At 46.8% G+C, this 26,454-nt stretch overlaps 2 protein-coding genes across 4 annotated transcripts in view; one reads left to right on the top strand and one right to left on the bottom strand.

Moving 5' to 3' along the window:
- The window catches only part of ANKRD66 (ankyrin repeat domain 66), a 42,573-nt gene extending 19,488 nt beyond the window's left edge, over positions 1 to 23,085 (bottom strand). The window contains exon 1 of one of the 3 annotated variants that reach the window (XM_084754853.1): positions 23,033 to 23,085. The gene's annotated coding sequence lies outside the window, so the exon portion shown is untranslated. Of the gene's footprint in view, positions 1 to 5,337; positions 5,396 to 7,934; positions 8,025 to 23,032 lie in introns of those variants that run through there. The other 2 variants (XM_084754854.1, XM_084754852.1) reach the window with 2 other exon arrangements.
- The window catches only part of PLA2G7 (phospholipase A2 group VII), a 38,877-nt gene continuing 34,661 nt past the window's right edge, over positions 22,239 to 26,454 (top strand). The window contains exon 1 of the mRNA XM_084754850.1: positions 22,239 to 22,631. The gene's annotated coding sequence lies outside the window, so the exon portion shown is untranslated. The remainder of the gene's footprint in view (positions 22,632 to 26,454) is intronic.

The following is a 26,454-nucleotide window of genomic DNA, read 5'->3' as shown; positions in this document are numbered from 1 at the left end:
GAGGCTTTATTATTAAGGGGACGGGTACCCGGGCGTTTCAGTCTCCCAAGAGGCTGGCGCGCCGGGCGAGTCTTTAGGGGGTCCTTTATAGGGAGTTTGGCGGGAAGCTCGGTTACAGAAGCGAAAAGCATAGTTACAGGGCTCTGATTGGTAAATTTAAATGAGGCGAGGTTATAGTCCGGTCATTAGGTGGGCTCTGGGAGCAGGGGAGTTTACCCGTTCTCTGGGCCAGGTGGCCATCCATAAATATCTTGTTTGACATGGAGCGAGGTTATGGCCCGGCCATCGGATGGGAACAGGGGAGTTTGCCCACTCCCTGGGCCAGATGGCCGACCATAAATATTTTGTTTGACAAGGACAAGCACGCTTTTATCTTTCTCCTCTGAGCTCCAGGCCTCATCTTATCTCGGGAACCCATTATTCTAGTCTTGCCTTGCAAGATAACGTTACTGCTGCTATGCTTGCTATACCGGGTGCACAGGGGAGGGGGTCTTACAAGGACAACTCACAATGATTCAAAAGGGCTATAAATATTACTCCATTTCCAACCTGACAAATGTCTCTTTATATACCTCTATCAAAACATGTCAGTGAATGACATAGATGCTATAAAGATCCAGATGACTCCAATTAAGTTGGCTGTTAAAGGGATTCTGGGAGCAGAGAGCAAGCCAACATTGGTCCTCACATTCTTCGTTGTTGTGGAAAACATAATTACCTTTCATTAAAGTATTTCTTATTATGCTGTTAGCTATGAGAAATTTAGTTCATGGAACTTCTTTAATGCATTTTCAAATACATGATTTCTGTCAACATGACACAAAAGGAAGGGACCTCAGTAGAGGAACTGCCTCTCCAGTTGCCCTGTGGGCACACATAGGGGCATTTTATTAACTGATGACATTGTGGGAGGGCTCAGGCCATTGTGGGAAACATCACCCCGGACAGGTCATCTGGATGTATAAGAAAGCAAGCAAGCACACCAATAAACTTTCCCCTATGATCTCTGCTTCAGTTCCTGTTTCCAGGCTCCTGTCTTGAGTTCCTGTCCTGATTTCCTCAGCGATGGACTGTCTAACTTGCTAACGTGTCAGCTAAAACCTCCTCCCAAAAGTTGTTTATGTCAGTGTTTTTATCACAAAAGGAACCTAACCGGGACACTTATAGAATTAATTTATTATAATTCCAATTGGTGAATTTATCTATATCTTAAGATACTTCTGTTTGAGGGATGAAGAAATGGGTCAAGGGTTAAGAACACACATGCTATTCTCCCCGGGGGCCAGCAGTCTACTCCCAGAACTACATCAGGCAGCTCACAGCCACCTATAATTTCAGCTCTAGGAGATCAAATGTCTCTAACGTTGGGCTATAAACCTCACAGGCTCCTCCATAGGGTTAAAAAAAATAGACGAAATGGTTAAAAATGAAAGATACTCCTTTAACTTTGCATGGTGGTAATATCAATGGACATAATCCAAACAAATAACAGCTCTTTAGATGATGCTTAAGAGTATAAAAAAGAAATCCTGAGATCTAAAATCTTGAGAAATGCTGATATGAACACACGAGGAGACAAGGGAGGAAACTAGAGATGCCTGAGATCTCAAGGCTGAAGCTGAGAACTGGGGAAGAGGCCAGAACCTGCCTTATAAACCATCATCACCAGCAGCTACGGAGGTTCCTTTGAAATGCAAACTATTGGGCTCAATATCCACCTACCGAACCTGAAGCTCTGAGACAGGGACCAAGGCTCCTGGCGTGGTCTCTGCTGCGTAATCAAATATGAGAATAACCTTAGAGCCAGAGAAGGGGAGATGTAAACATAATTAAAATGCAGTGCCCAGGGCACAGGAAAAAAAAAGAGCCAGTCACTGAGACTGGGAAGTAAGCATAGCTGTCTTGTCAGAACCTTAGGTTTGTTTGATCCTGAAGAGATGGGTGACTGACAGGGGAGAGAGCCTGTGACTGGGAGGAACACACTGCAAAATGTAAGAGCTTTCAATGCACGTGTGTAGAGCAAGCTTCATGACTTTTTCTGCAAACTAGCAAATCACCTTTACTACAGGAGACAAAGTAGAGGCAGCTTCATAGGAACGTAGAAGCAATTTATATATAACAAGAGGAGGAATTATGCTTCTACCCTTTCCTCCATTTGCCTGGAGTGGATGTGCCGTCGTCTACTTGGTACCCAGCACCTACCAGCTGTCCTCGAGACGAAGAGGACAGACCTGAGGAGGAAGCACCTGGCAGGTGAGATGGTCGGGATGCTCTCAGCCCCGGCTGCACTGTTCTAGGCAGACTTTGCTCCTCACAGAGGTTGACAATCTTACCTCAACAGCTTCCCAGTGTAGAGCTACTTGAGCTCTGCCGTGTGCCTGGGACCACTGATGGGTTACATGAGAACGTAATGTTAACGTCTAGCTACTGCCCCGCAGGCCACAATACGTGCAGAAATCCTTCCTCCTCCACAGATACCCCCAGGCTCTCTAATTGAGACTGTCTGAAGCCCCTGGCTAACAGATTCACAGATGTCTGAATCACTTGTGTAGGCAGTGAGTTTACATCAAAGGCAGACATGTATCCTGCTCTGCCTCCAGCCAATGAGTCAGAGAGAGCCCAGCTGGCTATTGGCTTGTGCTGTGAAACTTCCTCCATCCTCAAAACCATACAAGAAAAGGCCCCGACTTCTGCCACGGGGCTCTGGTTCTCCTTCAGAGACCCCACTATGCTGTCTGTCTCATACCAGGACCTGCTCTCAGAATCCTGTCATGCTGTTTACTCCCTGTCTGTCATCCACAGCAATAATAAATCTCTTGTAGTAAAATTACTCCTCAACAATCCATGCACTCAACGATCCCCTTAAACCCTCATCCAAGACCTTTATGGGCTATGTCAAAGTTTAGTGTCAGGTACAAAAGGGCTAACTTCCCTCCAAAAGGGCGAATCCACTGACTTGTCTCAAAATAGAGTCTAGGCTCAGCCCAAGAGGGACTGAATTTCTGGTGGTTAAATATAGACTTTCTGCTGGTTAGATAAAAGCCATTATTTCTAAGGAACTTGTGAAACTGGCTCTCATCTGCCAAAAGGATGGGAATCCTTGTCTCCGACAGAAGGGACATATGGCTCTCCATTGACATATGTATCTAGCTGAATGTCATAGCCTATGCTGGCCTCTGGGCTCCGTCAAGCCCCGCTCACCCACACACTTGTTATATATGTCAAAGCCAAGCTAGCCTTCTTGCCTTTCTCATGTCTCTCCATGGCTGTTCCAGACGTAGACACACATGCACACACATATGCATTCTTTACAATGGCAAGATTTTTCTCCCTGCCCGTCTACTCTTGCTGTTCTCTACTGCTCCTGCTTCCCTGGCCCTGGCCATGCCCAGCCTGCTTCCTTTTCTCTCTGCTCTGGACTTGCTCAGATGCCTCTCCATGTTTTCTCTCTCTCTTAAACCCCACCCCCACCCCCAATTAAAAACCTTCTCCCTGGGGCTGGAGAGATGGCTCAGGGTGGAGGTAAGGCAGTTAAGAGCACTGGCTGCTCTTCCAGAGGACCCAGGTTCAATTCCCAGCAACCACATGGTAGCTCACAACTGTCTGCAACTCTCGTTCTGACACCTTCACAGAGGGCAGGTTAGTAGCTTTCCAAATGAGAAGATGATAGACACAGTTTTCTACCTGAGCAGTCACCCAAAACTCTCTATAATGTTGGAGCATCTTTTTCAGCCTTCTGGCCCATTATATCTGACAGACATATTTGTGAGTCAGGAACTATTGAGGACTTGTCTGCCCTGTCTTGGCAGAGTTTGGCCTTCGACTCTACCTGCATCCAAGCTTGCCCTTTTTTTTAAGGCAGAATTCTGTCTGTGGAAGAAATGAGGACATTTTGCCCAGTGGCTTGACATTAGCTTCTTTACTGCACCCCTCCCACGAATTCAGGGTCTTTCATCACTGTGATCACTGGGGCCTGAAGTATAGACCAAGCAGAGTAGGGGCTGGGTAAGGAGATGATTTGGGATAAAAAGATCACCAAAGGTGTAGGAGCCATGGCGGCTTGCCCTAGTCTCTTAGAGCCATCCTAGGAGGCCCCATATCTTAGATGACTATAAGCTTTCAAAACAGAAACGGGATTTGGCCTAGTGATGACAAATTGCCAACCTCTGTCTATACAGATCACTTAAGGAAATTGTGGTTCTGACTCATCGATGTAAAAGAAGCTTTTATTTGCCTGTTGCAATTGTTTTCTGGGTGGCTTACTGTCTCTGTCTGCTAACCTGGGCCTAGTCCTGGTAGCCAGATTAAATACATCAGCTGGGAGAGAACAGCTAAGTTGAATCAGTCAGCCAGAGTTCAGAAAGAGCAAGAAATGGTGAGCTTACGAAGCAGTATGTCTCAGAGACTGGAAACATTTTAGGCTTAGGTTTGATTGTACAGAGGCTAAGAAGCCTCCAGGACCAGGCTTAGGTTAGCAAACAGAGGCGGTAAGCCTCTGAGACACAGCAAGTTCCAGGACAGCCAGGGCTACCTGGGAAACCCTGTCTTGAAACACAAAACAAAACAAAACAAAACAAAATTGGACGTGAGTGTTCATGGAGCACTAGTCATAATGGGCAAAAGGTGGGAAGATCCTAGATATTAACCAACAGATAACAAAACAAAAACACAGTAGCCAGGTGAGCTACCTATGACTCTTGAGGAACACGACACAGGGTTGGCCTCTATCACACACACCACTGGTAGGTTTCAAACTGAGGACAAATGGCCGAGGTCCCTATTTAACACTTCAAAGCAGACCTGGCCTCCAGGTTCTCCCAGCATCCCTCAGCCCCTACCTGTTACAGGGTATGGCTGGCATACCCTGCCTCCTGCACTGAAATTTCCACCCCAGGTGTGGGCAGTAAGTGCTGGTAAAGCACAGGATTTCACTTGGGGGGCAGGGAATGAAATCTCTTAAAACTGCACTGTGGTAGCAATGGTTTCCCAACTTGAAAATGCTAAGACTCACTAAATTGGGTATGTTAAACATACCTGAATTCACTACCCTAACTACTGAAATTTAGCAAACTTCCCTTCGCACGAGTCTTTGTGAATTTGGTCAAGTATCTGAACTCTAATCTTTTAGGTAGATAGGCCTCAGTTTAAAAAGCAGCCACCAAGGGGGTTGCGGGTTTAGCTCAGTGGTGGGGCACTTGCCTAGCAAGCACAAGACCCTGGGTAAGGTCCTCAGCTCTGAAAATTAAAAATTAAAAAAAATACCCAACTGTAGTATATCTCTTATTAAGTATGATTTATCTAATTAAAAAAATAAAGATCTAAGATTGGCATACTTACTGTTTTTCCAAGGAGCTCCGTGTTACAGGCCACCTTACCTGGCTGCAGTGTTAGTATGTTTGTACCATGGAAACTGACTCCTCCTTCTCCTCCCCCTCGCCCTCCCCCTCCCCCCCTCCCCCTCCCCCTCCTCCCCCTCCCCCTCCTCCACCTCCTTCCCCTCCTCCTCCTCCTCCACAAACAGGCCTAGGCTGGCTTTCCAGTCCCTGGGAGTCTGGTGGGGCAGGCTTGCAGCTTCGCTTCCTGTCCAAACTCTTCAGGAATTCCATCTTCTACTTCAGTTTAACTGTGATGGTCCTCCTCAACAGGTTCATAAGAGCATTTGATAAACAGATTGAAGTTGAAAAGCAGCTGATTACTGGCTGGTCACAAGATACCTTAAAGCAGGGTGGCTGCGTGGTAGCTCACTGGGAAGGAGGGATGTCTGCCCACTGGGGAGTACTGGGGACAGCCTGAGCCCCACCCCACAGCATTCAGAACCAGCTGTGAGATCCTGAGCAAATCCTCAGCTTTGACCTTTCTTTTTTTCCTCACCACTCAAAGGAAGCCTTTTAAAGCTTTGCACTTCTGGCTATTCAATGGAATTGGCTGAAGTGATTTATAAAACATTTAATGCAGGAAAGATGTTTAAACAATAGCATCTCCCAGATGCTTTCCCCTGGCCTTCTTTCCTCTCTTGTCCTCTGCTCTAACCACTCATCTACCATGCCCACAGCTCTGTTCATCTCAAACTCCACTGTCCGGCCCTCTCTACTTTCTTCCCTCTCTTTTTCACTCCTTCTCTCTTTTTATCCTTCCTTCTTTCCTTCCCTCCATTACTCTTCCTATTTTTCTTCTAAGATGTGTTGCTGGGTATACTGGGACAACGCTGTGGTTGGCCTCAGTTGTCAACCTGACACAGCCTGGAGCTATCTGAGAGGAGACGCCTCAACAGAGCAATGGCCTCCATCGGCTGTCTGTCTGCGAGGGCTTATCTTATTATAAACTGATGGTGGAAGTTCCAGCCCAGTGTGGATGGCACCACTCCAGGCAGGTGGCTGAGGGTATTAAATATGAAAAAATAAGATGCCAGGAGAAGTTTACTTGTAGGAGCATCGGAGAACAGGAAGCGGGGAGGGAGCCCCAGAGAAAAACAGAGAGAGACAGCAAGAGAGAACAAGATAGAGAGGAAGAGGAAGAGAACGAACGAGAGAAAGGGATGGAGAGAAAGAGAGGAGCAACAGAGGGAGATGAGATGGGTTTGCCTTTTTTTTTTTTTTTTTTTAGTATTCTAGGCAGCTGGCACACTTAGTGGCCAGCAGGTGATGATGTCATAGGTTGCAAGGCAGATTGGGGGCAGGTATGTTAACAATGGGATTTATAAGAAAAGCCAGCTAAGCTGGTGAGAGAGCCACCTAGCAGGCAGCATCCTTCATGGCTCCTGCTGTTCTTCTTTGGTTGTGGCTGAGTTCCCCGGTGAAAAGGCAATGCTGCATGCACTGCTTCCAGGCTCCCCTACTTCCCTCAGCAGTGGACTGAGACCTGGAGGTGTAAGACGAAATAAACCCATTCCTCCACTAAGTTGCTTTTGGTCTGAATATTTTATCCCAAGCAGCACAAAGAAATCTAGAACGGCCAGGCGGAGAACAAGCCATCCCTTGTCTTGACTTGGATGGGCAGAAAATAAACAAGAAAACAAAATGGTTGCATATAAAGTTACAATTTTTTTTTAATGCCATAGTCGAACACCATGAAAAGGGAGAGACAATGGGAGAGGATTGTGCACACAGGCTGAGAAGGTGCTGGATGACAAATATACAACGAAGGATATGGTGCTTCTAGGTATGGGCTGAGGATAAGGCTTATTGTAGCTATGAAGGCGAAAACAGCCAGAAGGTTCTGGAAGAGCCCAGACTGAACTGGGCCATCAGAGGAGGGGAGGGGGAAGACGGAGAGGAAGGGAAGAGAAAGGGAGCAAAGAGAGTGCCTGGGGGCCAAGAGATGAAGAAGCCACCTGCTGGGCTGGAGAGTTTAGGGTAGGATTTCTCCATAACAAGTGTTTATGAGTAGGGACTCAGGGAACTGGCAGCCAGAGTCTGCTTTGATATGTTAAACAGCCACTTTTGTCCTTTTGTCCTGAGTGTGAGACCTAATAGGCCTTAGCTTGACTGAGAGACACTTGGAAAAGCAGGGGAGTTCTGTTACTAAGTTTGTATATAAAAGGCCCTAAAGGCTCCCAAGTCAAAAGATGTATTTGTCAGCGAATAAGATCTTAGAAAATAGCTGGATTATGATGGTTGTGGCAAGATTAGTAGCCGTGTTGCTCGTGTGTGTCTGTGTGTGTGTGTGTGTGTGTGTGTGTGTGTGTGTGTGTGTGTGTGTGTGTTCATGTCCCTTGTGTCTCCATCTTATCCGTTTGAGACAAGGTCTCTTTCTGAACCTGAAGCTAGCCTGGCTACTCAGCCAGCCCCCAGAATCTCCGTGTTTCTGCCATGCCAAGCACGCACAAGTGCCAGGGATGGAAACGCCTGTCCAGCACCTGCTTTACTGAATCAACGCTCTAGCCCCTGGCTTCTGGCTTGGCCAGTGTCACTGGGAGACGTAAGAAGCACACGTACCCTAGTCAGATGAAGTACATCATGAGGAATGTACTTTTCTCGACCCCCAACATTTTCTCTTGTTCTCTCTGTTGCCAGGCAGCTGAAAAGTAAGCAGCTTTACTCCACCACGCTCTCTGCCACAGCCTCTTGCCACGATTTAGGCTTTACCAAAGGCTCACCTAACAACGACACAGCCAACCGTGGCTGAAACTCCGGAATGAGAGCCAAAACAAATATTTCCTCCTGTAAGTTGCTTTTCTTAAGACTTTCATCACAGCAATGGAAAACTGACTGATGCAAAGCACTTCTGCCGGGCTGGTGAGACTGACTCCAGAGAGCATGTGGGTTAGTCAGCAAAATGAAAAGATAAGATGATCACCAATTAGAGTTATCAAATAGGCTAGTTAGGAAGGGAAAGACAAGCAGGAGAGAAGCTCATGCACATCATTTCTATGTCGAGTTCACGCATTTGCCAGCCTCTCTGTGACCATTTGCATTTTTTTGTAACCTCTGTAAACCCCGGGGGGCATCAGTCTCCAGGTTCATCAGTATTTGAGGACAGACTTGCACCAACGTCTTTCCAGGGGGATTTCCAAGCCCTCATCCTCCAATCAGGACTGCATCATTGTCCCTCTCATGCAGAAGCTTCCAGAATCTAGGACTGAACACCTGCTTGTTTCCCCAGCTCTACAGCTGATGAGTGACTATTGCAGAACTGCTCTGTCCCTGACCGCAGAAGCCAGTTGATAAATCCCTTCTTATGCACTGTAGTGATCCTGATCCTCTGAAGAACTTTGACTAAAAGGGGAGATGTGGTAAACCCAGAGGACTGAGGCAGATGCGGAGCTGGAGAGGGTGGTCCACACTGAGAGAGGAGGATGCGGCTGGTGGCAGAGTGTGGAGGGAGTTGAGATGGAGTGCAGCTAAGTGCTAAGATGCTCAATGTGTTCTGGGACCTAGCCAGGAAGTTGGATTTTTTTTTTTTTTTTTTTTTTTTACCCCTAATGCAAGGAGTAGCCACGGAAAGGTTTTAGTGCCAGGTGAGATGGGAATGGCGCAACTTGGATTTCCTTCAAAGGTTACTTTGGCTGCTAAGTGGAGATGAGACGGCAACACGAATGCTGGAGAGATGCCCTGCAGAAGTCTAGACAAGGAGGGACGGGGAGTCGGCGAATGAGGGCTGCAGGGGTCATGGAGAAATGGCGAAGTAATGAGCTACAGCATTGTGGGAAAGATTAAGCTTTGTCACAGGTGGAAGCAGTCTTAGCAGGCTTTACCCTTGGGGCAAGCCATGAATACCTTGTGACAGACTGTTTGGAGCCTACCTGGGCTTGAAATTCAGGAAGCCGACCTGGGAACCCCACTGTGGCTATTGTTTTCCTAATTGACCCTCAAAGGGAGAAGGAGACCGCCCTTTGCTTGTGACTGGGAAGGTGGGGAAAAGAAAAAACAACAGGTGAAGGCGAGGAGGGCGCGCGGAGAGAGGGAGGGACCGGACCAGCTCGCGGGACAGAGACATCTAAGGACCCGTCCTGAAAAACGGATTCCAGAAGGTTTACTCTTCTGTCCCTTTAACTTTTTTTTTTTCTTTCTTGTATATGCTAGTTGGGTTGTTTAATAAAGTTTAATTGTTAATAACAGAGCCAGCATCTGGCGCCCAACGTGGGGCCCGAACCCACGAGGGAATCTTGACATCAGTTGTCAATGGCTAAGACATGAGCAGTGAGTGGGAAAGGAGAATCGAGGCTGACTCCTCTTGCTTAGGCGATGACACTGGTGGTGTGGGAGTGACTATAGTGGGGCCAGGTTGTGTGATGGAAGAACACAGATTAACTGTTAAGTGTTGGTATAAGTCTGAGGAGCCCGTGCGGCACTAAGTATCAAGTTAAAGTCCTGTGACTCTGGGGTTCAAGTTACAAACATGTAGGGGGTGGGGGATATTTAAAGGTATAAAAAATATATAAGATAAATTAAGACTGAGCATAGCATGGGGGCTCTAGCCCCAGCCTGAGAGCCCCCCACCTTTTCCAAAGTGTGTTAGCAGAGAGAGAATTATCAAAGTAGATAGATCATTACCAGGGTAGAAACAACTTCACAGAAACCAAGGGAGAAGAGCATAGTTGGGAAGCATAGGATGAGCTATGTGAGAGACAGTAGTGTTTAATGGGTGTGTATTACAGGCTATCAACAATGGGTGTGAAAGGCTGAGTTCCAACCACCAGTGTTCACGCTCCATTGCTCTTCCCAAGCCTCAGTTCAGCTTGACTTTGCAGGACAGAGGTCCTCCTGATAAGATACAGAGGAACTCCAATAAGAGACAGGCAGTGGTAGGACCATGATGGGAGCTTCCATCAGCAAACTGCAGGCTTCCCTTCCTAAAAATGTTCCTAATGTCAAACCTCTTCCCAGTCGTGAACTGGCCAGAGAGCAAGGTCAACCAAAGGGAGAGACCCCAAGATTTCTAGTAGTAGTAGTAGTAGCTTCTTCTACTACATTAAAAAAAAAAAAAGAGTTGACCTCCAAAAAGCTTGAATGAACTTAATGTAACATATTGAAATGACAAAATGAAAAAAAAAATGACATAAGTAATACACAAGGCTGCATACAAACAAAAGCAATCGTGATAATATAAAATATTTATTTATTACAAGTAGCAGGATATGTGGATTGTGTGATGGGTGTTTTCCAATGTTCTCACTGTGATCTTATGATTAGTTATATGAACACCAACAGTCTGGTACTGGGGACATGACGCGGCTGATAAAGAGTGCTTGCCTAGCATACATGTAGCTCTGGGTTTAATTTAAAGCATGGCATAATACCTGGTATGGCCCCTGGGGTCATATTTATAAGCCCATCATTGGTCAGTGGCTGCTTTGCTTCAATCATTTCTGGCTAAAGTGTAAGTGGTTACATGAACATTTCTTGCTCTTGAAGACCCAAGTTCAATTCCCAGCACCTACCCTGGGCAGCACACAACCTCCTCTAACTCCAGCTCCAGGGGATCTAATGCCTCTTCTGCCTGCCACAGACACCTGCACTGACATGCACATACCTACACACACACACACACACACACACACACACACACACACACACACTCACACACACACCATACACCCACTGATACATGCATAATGTAAATTAAAAATAAAACATTTTAAAAAAAAGAAGATAGTGTAGAAATACTGAGTCAAAAGCTCACTTTATACATGAAAATACTGAGAACCATTAATACTAAATATTTACTGTGTTCTGATACATTACCACCTCCCCCGCCTCAGTGAGGCCTCCACAGACTGTTAGATGCCAGAAAGGAAAGTCTGGAATGTAAGTGCTGGGCAGTTATGTCATCCTTTGTATATTTGCTATCTTCCATGCTTGGAATTACACGATCTTACTCCCTTGGGTCTCACTAAAATTCCCAAGAAGGCGATCACAATCACAAGGCCACACAGGCTGAACTCTAAGAGCATCATAACCCATTAGCAAGCCTGCTTGAGCATGCTAGGCAGGTGCAGGGCAGGTACCATGATCACCTATCCCTACTTTACAGACAGGTACCTTGAGGCACAGAATAAGAAGTCACCTGCTGGTCCTTAGAAAGCTCGGGTGACTTGGTTGTGGCATCTGTGTTCTTCTCTGCAATCTCGCATCGCCTCCTGAACTTGAGACTTTCTGCCTAAGAAATAATATGGTTCTGGCTGCCAATCAGTTTGCCTCTGTGAAAAGAGCTTTGGTAGTGGGGTGTGCAAATCAGTGAGACGGCGGCCCCCCATCCCCAGAGGTGCAGAAAGAAAGTGGAATGTAGGCGTGGGGACTCCATTATTCAGTGTATGCCTTTATGGATTGGACATCTTTTTTTTTTTTCCTATAGATTGTCTCATTACCCTTGGTCCCAAGCTTGAAATACAGGGAATTTGCACATAGGAATCCGAGACCCAGAAGGCTTAGGCACACTCAGGTCACCTGTATCCATGTCCTCTTCCCAGGAGTGAGACGACTGATCACACTCAGAGCTTGGCGGCAGCAGCAGCAGCCGTCAGAGCCCTGGTCTCAGGGAGCCTCCAGGGTTCCCCACATCTTGAGCTGGCAAGCCAGCAAGACTCAGCATCCCTTTGAGGTCTCTTGAGCTTTTGCTCACATCTACATCTACCCTTCAGGAGCCTTTGCAAATCCTTCTGGTGAGGCGGGAAGACCGTGGTTCACTTAGATTTGAGAAGCGGCTGTGCTGGAGCAAGGATTCCAGCCTTGTGCCAGTCAGCTCCAGCTAGGTCTGCATGCTTGTCCATCTGAAGGATTGCAACATCTCTGCGTGCGAGTCAAGAGATCCGTAGGTGTTGGGGTACATTGTGTAAAGATGTGCCGTTGTATATTCACCTGGCAGTTCTGTTCCAGCAGGGAGCTATGGCCCATCACCAGTCTCATATTTTTAAAATATCTGCTCCTTCCTCGCCTGCCTAAGGCAATCTAGAATTATATCTGATTGGCTGTAATAAAGAGCTGACCAAGCTGTACATCTTGCTCAACATTTAGATCCCCTAACAAAGGCTGTAGGGGCTGCCTGACTCTGGATCCCTTTCCCCTGGCTGGGCTGCCTTGTCAGGCCCCAGTGGGAGAGGATGCGCTTAGCCTTGCTGTGACTCAGGTGCCAGAGGGAGTTGGTACCCATTCGGGCCTCCCCTTTCTCTGAGAAGAAGGAGAAGGAGCATGGGGAGAGGGGGAGGGGGAGGGGGAGGGGGAGGAGAGGAGGGGGGCGGCTTGGATCAGGCTGTAAAGTGATTAAATACTAAATAAAATTATGTAACTAAAAAATAAAAATAAATAAAGAGTTGATGCCAATAGCTGGGCAGGAAGGCAGAACTCCCAGGAGAGGGAGGGACTCTGGGAGGAAGAAAGCAGCGGGACACGTGAACTGGAGCAGAGAGATAGAAGAGAACAGACCACATGACTAGAGTGGTCAGAATAAGTTAGCTGACCAGCCGAGAGCCTGCCCAGCTAAAACACCCAAGCGTCAAACATTAGTAAAAAGTGTGTGTGTTATTTATAAGTACTGGTGGTTCCGAGGAAGCCCTGCTATATATAGGGTCACATTTCTTAAATTAAGATGTTTTCTGAGAGGGACCATCTGAAGAGCAGAGTCATGGTTCTCGCTCGACCCAAACCAGCTGTTGTGTAACCTGAGTAGGACATGCACAGCTTGCTTACAGAGAGCTGTGGATAACTGTCTTTGTGTGTGAGTGTGTGTGAGTGTGTGTGTGTGTGGTATGTATGGTGAGTGTGTGATGTGTATGTATGGTGTGTGTGTGTTGTGTCATGTGTGTTGTGTGTGTGTTGTGTGGGATGTGTGTGTATGGTGTGTGTGTATGCTGTGAGTGTGTGGTCTGTGTGAGGGTGGTGTGTGGTTTGTGTGTGTTGTGTATTGTGTGTTGTGTGTGTATGTGTAGTGCGCACGGTATGTATGTGGTGTGTGTGTTTATGTGTAGTGTGATGTGTGTATGTGTGTGTGGTGTGTGTGGTATGTGTGTGTTTGGTATATATGGTGTGTATGTGGTGTGTGTGTATGTGTGTGTGGTGTATGTATGGTGTGTATGTGGTGTGTGTGTATATGTGTGTGTGTGGTGTGTGTGTATGTGTGTGTGTGGTGTGTATGCATGTACTGTGTGGTGTGGTGTGGTGTGTGTGTGTGTGTGGTATGGTGTGGTGTGTGTGTGGTGTGTGGTGTGTGTATGTGTGTGGTATGTGGTGTGTGTATGTGTGTGGTGTGTGTATGTGTGTGGTGTGTGTGTGGTGTGGTGTGTGGTGTGTGTGTGTCTACTTCAGCTATGGTTCTTCAGATACCACCAACCTTGTGTTTAGAGCCAGGCTTTCTTGTTGGCCCACAGCTGCTGAACGGGTCACACTGACTCCGCAGCCTCAGGATCCTGCTGTCCAGATTCCCCAGAGCAGGAATTCACTCCCATCACCACCAGGCTCTCTCTGCTTATTTTGTTTGCTTGTTTGTTGTTGTTACGTGGGTCCTAGGGGATTGAACTCGAGTCTAAGGCTTGCAGGGCAAGCACTTTACCAACTGAGCTATCACCCTGGCCCTAGGGAGTCCCTTTCATAGAAATTCACAGCAGATATTTTTAAACTTCTCATAATGGGCGAGAAAATAGCCAGAGCTTTCCTCCTTATGGGGGACATTAATACATTTGAGGAAGTGAGACATTGCAAAAATCAAATGTAATTCTGACTGTGTTGAGTGGCCTGAGAATAGCACAAAGTGCTTTGAGACCCAGCGTTTTGGAATAAATTGCAAATCTTCCACTTGTCTCCTTAGATCCACCACCCCACCCCCATTGTTCTGCTCCCTGGAGGTGACCTATCTGGGGACAGTCCATGGACCCTCATGCCAGTGTCTCCCAGCGGCTGGGGAGGGGAGATGAAAAATGGAGTTAGAAAACCGACTCCATTGGGAGGCCTGCCAGCCTGGCAGTGAAGGTCACAGCCCTGTCAGGTGGTTTACTCCATAGAGCGACCCTGGCCAAGTCCCAGTAATTACTTTCTGCACTCGCTCCTAGTGCGGGCCGGTCAGGGCTCTCAGTGTTGCTTAGTGAAAAGCAACTTACTGTGGTCTGAATCCTGTTTCTGCTTTTATCAACAGTCCCTTTATTAACCCTCATCAACGGATCCACTTGGCTTCCAACCAGGCCCTGAGCAACAACAACAAAGCCAAATCCTACCAGCAAAGGCAACGCCGATGTTGCGGCACGAAACCCCGAGTTTCGTGGATATAATAAACCGAGCTGGATATAATAAACCAAGCGGAGTGTGAGAGATGGCCAGGCGAAGGTGAGTGAAGCCAGCTGCTGCAAGGTCAAGAACGGCCATATAAGCATGACTCGACTGGATTTCTCCCGCGTGCAGTTTCAGGATGAGGAAGTCGAGCCAGAACAGCTCTCTCCGTGCAGCTCTCTCCGTGCAGCTCTCTCAGTAGACTCTTTTGGAGAAGTAACTTTTCCACAAATAAACATAAAATCTACTCTGGGCTGAATCAGGACACCCACAGATGGGAAGAAATGGAAGAAAATAGTGCCCTCATTCTACCTTATAAAATTTGGTCCTAAGTATTCACAATGAAGAAAGAGCTATAGATATGCACAGATTTATCTGCAAGGATGTTCACTGAGGTGCCGTTTTAAAGCTTTAACACGGTAAACAACCCACGTTTTCACTAACAAGGGAGAAGAAACCTATAGCTTTAAAAACTGATACTGAAAAAAATAAAATAAAATAAAAACTGATACTGTAGATGTGGTCGCATCACACATCTTGGAAGGCTTGGAAGGACATTAGTGTTACATTGAAAGTGAAAGCAGTACACTATAAACATAATAAATTCAATGCTTATAATAATATTCGTTTATATCCATGGAGTCAGGAGAAAAATATTCCTCTACAGTGACTAAGTAATAAATACTAGTTTCCCATGAGCACGTATAATTTATACCAAAAGCATTTTTTTGTAAGTATCAAGGGCATAGCTTTTGATCTCTTATTTAGTGCGGATGACATATCCCAACCCACTGCTGCCTGAGACTCTAGACGAAATGAGCAGTTCAAACTCACAGGTTGATGGAGGACACTGGAGGAAAACATCATTCTCCCCCCCCCAAAAAAAAACAAAAAACAAAAACAAACAAAGAAAAAAAAACCCAGCAGGATAACTGACCTTCACTGGCTACTCATCAGGGGTCAACAAAACTTCCTGAGCTGCTCAGATCTAGATATGCTGTACCTAGACTGGACAGCCTAGCATGGATGCCTCAGATCGAAGCCAGGTTCGTGCTCAAGTAAATCCAGAACAGAGAACCCTTACCCAGGTCCACATGAAAGGTCAACACGTGGCAAACTCCGGGAAAACTGACCTCACTGAGATCCAGTCTGCCAGGAAAGGATAAAAAAAACGCATGCTAACTTTAATAGATATCTATTCTGGGTAGGTAGGAGTGTTCCCCACCTGGACTGAAACAGCTCAAACAGTAGCCAAAAAGCTTCTCCGGGAACTGCTTCCCTAATGTGGATTCCTCCTAGCCTGACTTTTCATAGCCAAACATCTCAATAGCTGAAGCTTCAGACACCCACTCAAAACGTCATTGTGCAGACAGACCTTGGAGTTCTGGAAAGGGAGCAAATAAATAAACAGGACATAGGAAGAAACTCTTGAATTATTAGGATCCAGTAAAGGATGGATATTCCTCTTTCATTTGCTTTTCTTTGGCACGCTGTACCCTACACAGGGAGGGATTTACACCCCATGAGATTAGGTTTGGAAGGCCATCTCCACTGATTCCCAGGCTCCGAGACCAGCAGTTGGCAGAACTCTCTAAACAGTCCTTCAGGCACTCCAGTTCTCTGTCAAGGCTATTGATCAGACTGTCCAAGAGATCCAGGCAACGTTTGAGTCCACCACCAGTGGACCACTGTTCCACAACCACCGCTTGTTCGAGTCTGCTGCCACGCAGCTGCAACCCACTTGGAAAGGACCCTACTTGATGATTGCCTCCTCCCCTATGGCTGTGAAGGTAAATGGCGTTATACCTTAGACTAACCACACCCAGGTGAAAAAAAAAATGGAAGCCACAGATGGTGCCAAATGGGCTGTCTCCAGACTATGGACCCATTAAAATTAAGGTCTCAATAAGGCCCCAGGGCCTTCTATTCCCTGCACCCCTACTGAGATTTTTATTCCTGCTGAGAATCCAGGGTTATGGTCCAGCCACGCTGGACCTGGACCTGGGAGCTATGGAAGACAGATACAGGGAAGGTATTAGCTATTGTGACTACAGACCAGCAACCCATGTTCATCTTGAATTTGCCCACTTGAAATGTCTGGTTGTGTTGGAGGGAGGAAAGATATGGACATTTATCTTCTGAAATAGGAACACAAAGTTTGCTATTCTACGTATGTCTTGCAGCTGCGCTCCCGAGTTGCCAGAAACAAGGATGGCGTTATGAAACTGAGGTTTCCCGGAAAAATTCCTTTAAAAAGTATCCTGTCTTTGGGGAAACAGAAAAAAACTGGGGAGTCAAGCTGTACGCCACGGGAAGGGACCCTGGGGATAGATAAATTATCCTACATACATTTCCAGACCTTTGGGTCCTTAACTCGTGCAGGGTCAAAGTCCTACCTCCTGATGTCCAGGAAGCTGAGGGATCACCACCTATTTCTCACTCCAGACAAGGTTTGCCACTTAGTCCTTCGCAGGCAGATAGCAGGCAGGATTGTGGTTCTGTTTAGACCCTCATCCTCCATAGGGACAGGAACTAAGCGGACTGTCAGCCCATTGACTGGCAAAGCTCAGTGTGACCGGGGGCAGCCCAGATTAACGTTGGAGGGCTTACAGCCTAATATCCAATCCTTTAACCTACACACTTCCCCCTTTCTTCTGGTGTCTTCTGTTCTGCCTTCCGGGTTAGCTCATCTGGATTACAGGCACATTACCAAGCCCCTGGGACTACTTGCTGGGCAAGCACTAATGGTTTGGCCCAATGTGCCTCTTCTGGTGCTTCCCAAACCAAGTAGGTAGGTTGAGCAGACTGAAAGGTATTAAAAACAACAGTGAGATCCCTTAGCAAAATTTGGGCCTACAAAATTGGAGAGGCTAAGTCTAGTTCTCATGAAATAAAGAAAACTAAGTCTGCCTTGGGGAAAATCTGTGGTTTCTATGCCAGTTGATCAGGAGTAATTTAAAAAATCTTTCCATGGAGAGGAAAAGATATTAATCAGATAATTAGTACCAGTTCTCTTGTTCCCCCAGGCTAACTACTCTGTTTTTAGCACTGGCTGGACCTTCAGTTCTTATTCTAGTAGAATTACTGGCAGAACCCTGTATCTTAAACTGTATAGCCAACTGTGTATCAGTTCAGTAAGAATTAATGGTCCTTAGAACCAACTACACCTCTTCAAAGCAGGATGAGCCCATGATTTGAGTCAGTCACTAAGACCAGTGGGGAATGTAACAGGGCCCCAGACCTTAGTAGGCCTTGAGACCTTAGGACAACTGACGCCGTGGGTGTGTGGCCTCCCAGTGGAGTGTGATCAACTTACCCGTGGACAACACTCTTAGAGAGAGCTGACTCTCCCTCTCTCAGAAACTATCAATTGCCAAAAGCTCCTCATCCAGGGGTGGGACTTCCTGTCTACCTTCCCTCCCCATGCAAAGATTTGATTAGACTTGAGCATTCAGGAGCTTGTGTGTTCTGTCAACTGCTGGAATTGAATTTACGGGGTTTCCTTCTTGTGTCCAGTAGACACTGGCTCTTTGCCGTCATCGTCTTCCTCTGGCTCTTTAAGTCTTTCTGCTCTCCCATCCCCCATTCCATAATGATTCCTGAGCCTTGGGAGACAGGGTGCAGCATAGATGCTCCAATTAGGGGTAAGCATTCTCTGCTTTTTGACCAGGTATGAATCTCTGAGTTAATTACCATATACTGCAAACCGGAAGCTTCTCTGCCGAGGGCTGAGAGACACATTAATCTATGGGTATTGGATCTTGACTATGGAAATATAGCTCTTAAAGTTACTGTCCACTCTGAATTTCCTTAATCCACCTCCCAGTGTCTCAGCACAGGTGACCTTCCCCTCTGTTTTCTGTTCTCGTTCCTGCCCTGGAGATGTCACTTGCTAAGAAAGGTGCAAGGTTTTTTGTTGGTTTTTTTTTTTTTTTTTGCTTTAACTCATGTCCAGGGGGTGCCTCCCCGCTAAGGTGGGGTTCGAGAGGTTGGCCTTGGATGTGAGAAAGACAAGGGTTTTATAATTCAAGGATAAAGGAGTCTCCAAATGGGGGGTTTGATGGGCAAAATAGGCGAGGTTACAGGAGCAGAACATAAGCATAGCAAGTTAGTGTTAAGTTCTGCCTCAGTCCACCTACCTGTGACGTCACTGCTTACCTGCCAAGGGGGTGTGGCCCTGCCCATGGCCATTTGAAAGAACAGACCCTCAACGAGGTCTCTCCTCTTACCTTTCCTCTCTCTCTACTCTCCCTTCTTCTTACTCTTCCCATCTCTGTCTCTGTCTCTCTCTGGGGTACCCCTCTCCCCATTTCCTTCTCTCTCCAGGCTCATTTAATAAACTCCTCTACAATATCATCTACATATCTGGCATCTGGTACATTGTCACCTTATTGTCTTATATCTTATTCTCATATATAAAAGTTAGTCCCACCTGAAACAAGAACATGGTTGCAAGGCAGACACAGCGGTCATTGTTAGACTGGGACTCCTGGGGCCCCTACACAAGCCAGGTAACCCCATCGGCCCCGCCCACAGGGAGAGAACATCCCAGGCTAACGCGATATCATCCCTCGTCTCTGAGTTTCCCATAACCCACCGAGAGTGTCCGCCCAAAGGTTTGGTTTTTGACCGTGTATGGGCACAATGCCAGCTCCTAGCTCTATGAAACCCTCTTGCTTTAGCCCAGGGGCATGCCGCCACTGACCTCCTCCTGAGACATCGGTAAACCCGCCCAGAGAGCTGTTTCTCAGTCAGCCTGCCTTTATATTGATTTGGCTTATTGCATCTGGGGAGAAGCCTATTACTCCTAAGAACAGGTCGTCATAACAAGGTAGTTGTAGGCGGCCATATAACCTTTTGAAACAAAGGTAAGGCTGCAAGATGGTTATAAACTTTTTGATGCAAAGACGTTGTGATTCATTTCTGGACCAGGCAGGGCAGAACCATCTGTAGTTAAGGTTATATTAGACGGGGTGGGCGTGGGGGCGCGTTTCCATGACTGTCCGATTAAGCAAGCTTTATTTAGACTGGCGAGTTGTCTGCCTTTCCCAGTGTCGAGATTTCAGGGAGAAATCCTCACCGGCTTTTGAGCTCCCCACTATGGGGAAAGGATAGGATTGACAGAAAACAGTTGTTGGGATAATTGGCTGTTAGTACCTAGAAAACAGCTGTCGGGGACAATTAGCTGTTACAAAGGAAGCAATAAAAATAAGTGCAAGAATGCATCACATGGAAGGGGCGTCATCAAAGTATCTGGAAAACATTGCCATAAGGCAAAAGGGCAGCCATTTATCCCAGGTTCAGGAGTTCAGCAAGGCAAAGGGGAGAGCACGCGCTGTGGGGTCAGGAGCTCACATGGTTTGTGGGGTACATTGGGCTCAGGCAACTGAAACGTATGCATGTAAGGTATGGAGACTTAATGTACAACAACGTGGCTCCTTAACAACAGTATGGCTCCTGTTTTGGTTCCACAGTTCCAGCAGGCCATAGCCGGATCTGTGAGAGACAGAGGTTTACTCATAAACAGGAAGGAGGCTAGTTTGTCTTTCCTATAAGTCGGCTCTGAAGTCTAAAATGGAGGCAGAGTATTTTTTGTTTGTTTGTTTGTTTTTTGTTTTTTGTTTTGTTTTGTTTTTGTTTTGTTTTTTTTTTTAGGATCTCTTACATACTAGGCAAGGCCTGCCACGCTATCTGCAGGCCTCCACACATATCCTGGAAGTAGTTCTCAGTTACTGTGTCGGTATCTGAAGGGGCTCGGGCAGGCCTGAGCTCGGCAACTGTGACTGGCCCTTCTCCCCCATCCCCTCTACCTCGCTAAGTCACTAGATTACACTATGAAAGGCAGCAACCAAGGCCCAGTTCCTTATTTGGCCATTTCTTCCTCCCGAGGCTGACGACCACCAGGCTCCAGCTATCAAAGTATTCAAGTGCAGCAAAAGTCCTCTGTTGGCTCACCTAATTAACATGGCCAATTAAGATGAAACACCTCATGCTAACATAGGGTTTCCCTCTTACCTTTTACAAACCAACATTCTCCCATGGGCCATGTGTGTCTCTTCTTTATCCAGAGGCAGTCCTTTGTCCCTCTGAGACAAATATCCCTTCCTCCCTCTCCCTTGGCCCTTTCTCCCTTCTATCTTGTTCTCTGTCTCTTGTCATGTGTGTGTTGTGTGTGTGTGTGTGTGTGTGTGTGTGTGTGTGTGTGTGTATGATGTATGTATGTATATGATGTCTTCTGGGCAAATAAGTCTCCTTTGTGCTAAGCACTTGGTCTTGGGGTATCTCGCTTGGGCTTTGTGGTCCTTTCAATAGCTGGCTACTCCATAACTGTACTGTCTCTCCATTCTCACTCCTGCAGGAAATTATTGTTTATAAGTTCATAAAGACTAAGTGAGCCGCAGGTGGTGGTGCACTCCTGTAATCCCAGCACTAGAGGAGACAGAGGCAGGCAGATAGATAGATCTCTGTGAGTTTGAAGCCAGCCTGGTCTACCAAGCTAGTCCAGGACAGCCAGAGCTGTTTACACAGAGAACCCTGTCTGGAAAAACAAGCAAGCAAGCAAACAAACAAATAACAACAACAAGTAAAATAGAATACTGTAATACTACATATCAATTTCAACCAAATTTCTCTCAAGTTTCTAAATAGTTTTAGATGAAAATGTTTAAAAGTTCTCGGAAAATGGGTTTGTTTTCAAATAATAATTATTTGGGAAATGGCGTTTCAGGGAAAACAGGACTGTGTGCCCAACTTTGTGGAGGGATGCAACATACTTGTCTATTCACCCCAGAAAGGGAACCTGACACACCAACCCAGATATCAATTTCGCGAGTGTCCAACCTGGTGAACCAATGAGTTCTTATTGAGGCTCCTAACAGGAATGTGGGTGAAGGGTTACTTTTAAGGAGCAGGAATAAGAAAAGGCCATACTACACGGTGGGAGGGTGGGAGGGGGCGAAGACTGGACTCTTTCAAGCTGCAACCCTGGAGCGCTCTGCCTATTTGTATGCACCTCAGCAAATCAAATCTCTGTTGTGCTCCTCAGCTCCTCTAACTCTGCCCCCAACAACGTTTACCGCTTCTTATACCGCTGAGAAGGGGTCCTCAAGAATCTTCCAAGTTTCTGCTTTCCCAGACACGTGACCTTTTGTTTATCTCCTGCCGCTGGAGAACTTCTCCCCCCCGCCCCCTCATCTCCACCCCAACTAACCTTTCAGTCCTGACTGGAATGTTTCTGTTTGGACGGAAATGCCTTTACAACAAGCATTAATAACCGAGTCAGGTTGAGCTATTGATGGACTCTTTAAATACTACTATGTTCCTCAAAATCAGCAAAGCAAGAAAGTTACACTGTGGCAGGCCTTCCAGTCTGGAGGAAAGTCTACTCAAGGACTAAGGTGGGGTTCTGGGCACAAAGTATCAAAATACGAACTGGGAAAAACCTTTCTCCTAGACCGGTGCTCAGAGATTCCGTGAACTTTGGGGATTTAAAGAACAGGATAGAACTAGCAAAATAGGTTTGTGGGTGGAACACAGCTCAAGACCGAGCCGGTGAGAATCGGGTGTCTGACTAGGAAGCTAGGAGCCCATCAACGCCCCAGGCACGGCCAGGATCCTCGCGTGGGCGCTTGAGGAGGTCCAAGTGGTGGCCCGCCCTGGGGTTAGTGCTGTGTAAGCCTGAGTCGCAGCAGCTCGCAGCTGATGAGAGGCCGGGCCACAAGCTCCTCCCCTGTCCCTCTAGCACAGCAACCCAAGAGGGGAGGGGTCGAGCCTAAGAGTAGAGTTTTAAAGACCGGGCGCTCAGACCACCTCTGAGCTAACCTATCTCCGTTGGCAACGACTGTCTGGAAACCTGCTGTGCTAGGATCTGGCTCACGCTGGTGCCATTGGTGGGCTCACAGCCCCGGGTACCCGAGAGTAACTCAGCGCATTGATCAGGTAAGGAGCCTTTGGACAGCGAGAGACTTGGGCTATGGGCTTGTGGGGATGGCACCGGGCTACTGCGGCGGGGGTGGGGGTGGAGGAACGGGAGCACAGCCGGGAGAGAGGTCGCGCTGAAACAACAGCGCCCACATTTGGTCCAGGACTGACCTCGGAAGCCCCCAGAAAGAGGGCTCCAGAATTTTTGCGCGGAGATGATGGATTACTTTCCAGAAAGCCACCCTAATAATTCAGTACTGAGGGGGGCGGGGCAGCAGGTGAACCCGGCGCAGTAGGGAAATATTTTTGTCGTTGGATTTCATTCTGGAAAGCTCACACACTTACTTACGAGGTGGAGGAGGAGTATCCCCGGTCTAAGAAGTCTGTGAATAGAATAATAAAAATAAAGCAATACTTACTGCTCCTGCTTGGAGCATCCTGCTGCTGCCCAGATGAGATGCTGATAGTCCCACCCTCAAGGCTGGATTTTTTTTTTTTACAAAGCCAAACAAAACTAGAAAACACAACATGATCCTTTTGAGGCTTCCATTCGGAGCCATGGGAATCACCGCCGGATTGGAGGAAGGAAGGAAAGAAGAATGGATAGGTGTGTCTGACACTTACTCACGCGGGAGCTGTCACCTCCAAAGGGCACACAGAATCTGGTTTGGGCGGCACACGTTACCAAATTAGACTTGCACAAATTATCTTTGACCCAAATGATAATGCAGAGCCGGGGACTGGTGGAGGAGCAGGAGCTGGGGGAAATATGTGCTCCCTGAAGCAAGGAGGCCGACAAGCAAATTTTATAGTCACACTGAATTTCTGAGTCAGGGCAGCAGAGTCAAAAGAAAGAGGAAGCCTGGAGGAAGCCGTCAGCATCCAGGCAGGTATTTGTGCACAGAACCTGTTCCTCGCTCTGTGCTGATAGCGTCCCTGAACTAGTACCATGGTCTGTCATTACAGACTGTCCCTGGCTGAAGAAGGCTCAACACACTGACCACTGAGGGCTTGTGAGGAGGGATGTTAATGAGCCTCAGCCATGAGCTAAGTAATTAAGAATTCACACCTGTGAGGTGAGAAGAGCTAGTCCAGGTTTCCCTTCCGGCCAGGCAGCTAGCCTTTCATTTCCTCTTCATCTGCTCACCTACGTCATAAAGTAACATAAACAAGCACAATCCAGTACCCTCTTTGAGATTGCTTTAGCATAGACCATTAAGAGAAGGGCCCATGGGGTACTTGGGATGGGGGTCCCTGGGAAGGACTTCCTGAAAAGGCACTTGTAGCCCAGGCTGGGTTTCGACTTGCTATGTAGCTGAGAATAACTTTGAGCTTCTGGCTTTGGTGTTTTAGTGTCCTAAGTTGTGGGATCATAGGCCTAAGGCACCCCTCATGGGCTGTGGGGCACTGGGAACGAACCCTCTGTACCTGCCAAGCTACTTAGCCAATCTTATGTCTTCTGTTTGTTTGTTTTGCTTTGTTTTTTATTTTTGAGGCAGGGTTTCTCTGTGTAGCCTTGTCTGTCTTGGACTCATTTCGTAGACCAGGCTGGCCTCAAACTCACAGAGATCTACCTGCCTCTGTCTCCCAATGGCTGGGATTAAAGACGTGCACCAGCACGACCAGCTATATCTTTTTGTGAAATATTTTATTTTATGTATACTGGGTGCTGTCTTTACGTCTTTGCATCCTGTGTGTGTCTGGTGCAGGAGAGGGGCATCAGGTGGTTGTGAGCTGCCATGTGGGTGCTGGGAATTGAACCTAGGTCCTCTAGAAGAGCAGCCAGTGCACTTAACCATGGAGCAGCACGCCCCTGCCCCACCCTGGCCCCAGGCCAATATCTTAAGCCTGCAATTTAATCACAATTCATGACTGACCCACTGACACTAAAAAACACAGAGACATTTCCATCAGGTAAAGCCTGGCTGAGGAAGTATTGAATGAGAAGAAGCTGAGTGAGGGAACCTTTAGTCCTCAGTTGTATTGTTCTAGAACCTTGAGGAAGCTCTGTGGTTTGCTAACATGGACAGAAGGAGGGTCCCTACCTCTTTTCTCTATCAAGTGTCAGCCACCTGTGCCCTGACATCCCTGCTAGTCTGATAGTGACTTATGGTAACAGAACAGACTCATAGACTTGTAGGGATTTTGTTTTTAAGTGAACGTAGCAGCCAAGGAGACACTACTACAAGACCGCTCATTGAATTAATCGGTAGTTGATTCCTAGCAAAAGCTGCGTTCCTTCATTCCTTCGTTCATCCATGTCAAAACCATTGTTGCCGAATGGATGTGGTGCAACAAGCCTATATTTGCAATGCTAGGGAGACTGAAGCAGGGGGATCTCACATGTTCAAGGCCAGCTCGGGCTACGTGGTGAGTTTGAGGCCAACTTGAATTATCCAAAAAGATGGTGTCTCAGTAAAAAATAACCAAGGGCTGGGGGGTATATTATAGCTCAGTGGTAGAGAACTTGACTAACATGTGCAAAGAAAGCCTGGTTCAACCCTGGACTCTGAGAAAGACAACAGATAGGCATCCTGGCTAGATAGATGATAGATAGATAGATAGATAGATAGATAGATAGATAGATAGATAGATAAACAGACAGATAGATATATGGATGGATAGATAGATAGATGGATAGATAGACAGATAGATGGATAGATAGATAGATGAGTAGATAGATAGATGATAGACAGATGGATAGATAAATAGATAGGTAGATAGATAGATAGATAGATAATTCTACCATATACCAGAACATGAATGTGAGCAGTAAAGTTCTGCTCTATCTCGTGTCAAAAATATTCTGGAGTCAAGAGATGAACAAAAACATCAAGGAACAATCAGGATGAGTTGGACAGTAATAAAAGTTTTGAAGAAAAGCCAAGAGCTGTGGTACAGTGTTATGGACAGGCATTTTAGTGCATAGACGTGTCTTGGGCAGATAGCAGGAGCCCAACTTCTTAGATTCACCCCTCTTTTTAAAAGAGTTATTTATTTTTATTTTTATGTATGAAAACTTGCATGCATGTATGTATGTGCATTGTGTGTGTACCTGGTACTCTTGAAGGTCCCCTGGAACCAGACTTAGTGACGGTTGTGAGCTACTGAGTAGGTGCTGGGAACCGAACCCTGGTCCTCTGAAAGAAGAATGAGGGGTCTTAACTACTTGAGCCATCTCTCCGGCTCTTTGGTCTCAGTTTTTAGGAGAAAATTATCTTTAAAATGTTCTTGAGATGGGACCACTGAAGCATAAATACTTTTGATAGAAGAGCCTAGGGTAGAGGTGTGTGGCAGTCAAGTACAGCGTATAGACAACATAGTCGGAAGGTCAGAGTGGCTGAGGTAGGTAAGGGAAAGGAGGGCCGGGAGCAATTAGGAAGAAGAAGGGAGGCCAAGGCTAGATTACGCAGCCTTACAGGCCCAGGCAGGTAACACAGGAGTCATTCCAAAGAGGATAGCAAGAAGCTGGACATGTGGCACCATAGACTTCTGCATTGTGAGAGGTTGCTCTGGGTGTGGTGTGGAGAGCGGATCGTTTGGAGGAGGCAGGACACGGCATGGCTCTAGATTTGCTGTGGTAGGTCTAGCAGAGCGTATAAGTAACAGATGAGCACATGGCCATTTTTGAAGGTAGAGTGAAAAGCGAGTTAGTGTTTCTGTCTCAAATTTCCCACCTACAAAATGGTTCTGCCAATGCTACCCATGGCTGTAGGTGTGCTTTTAAAAATGTTATCAATGTGCACATATGAGTATGTAAGACCTTATTACTAACACTATTTGCTAATACTGTGTCATTTTGTTCTGGGTGCGTGTCTTTGCTCTAATAAATCCCAGTGTC

The sequence above is a fragment of the Acomys minous genome (genome assembly GCF_964271855.1).
Source record: "Acomys minous genome assembly, chromosome: 13".
Lineage (NCBI taxonomy): Eukaryota > Metazoa > Chordata > Mammalia > Rodentia > Muridae > Acomys > Acomys minous.
The sequence above is the reverse complement of the archived record's forward strand: the minus strand, read 5'-3'. Positions and strand labels throughout refer to the sequence as shown.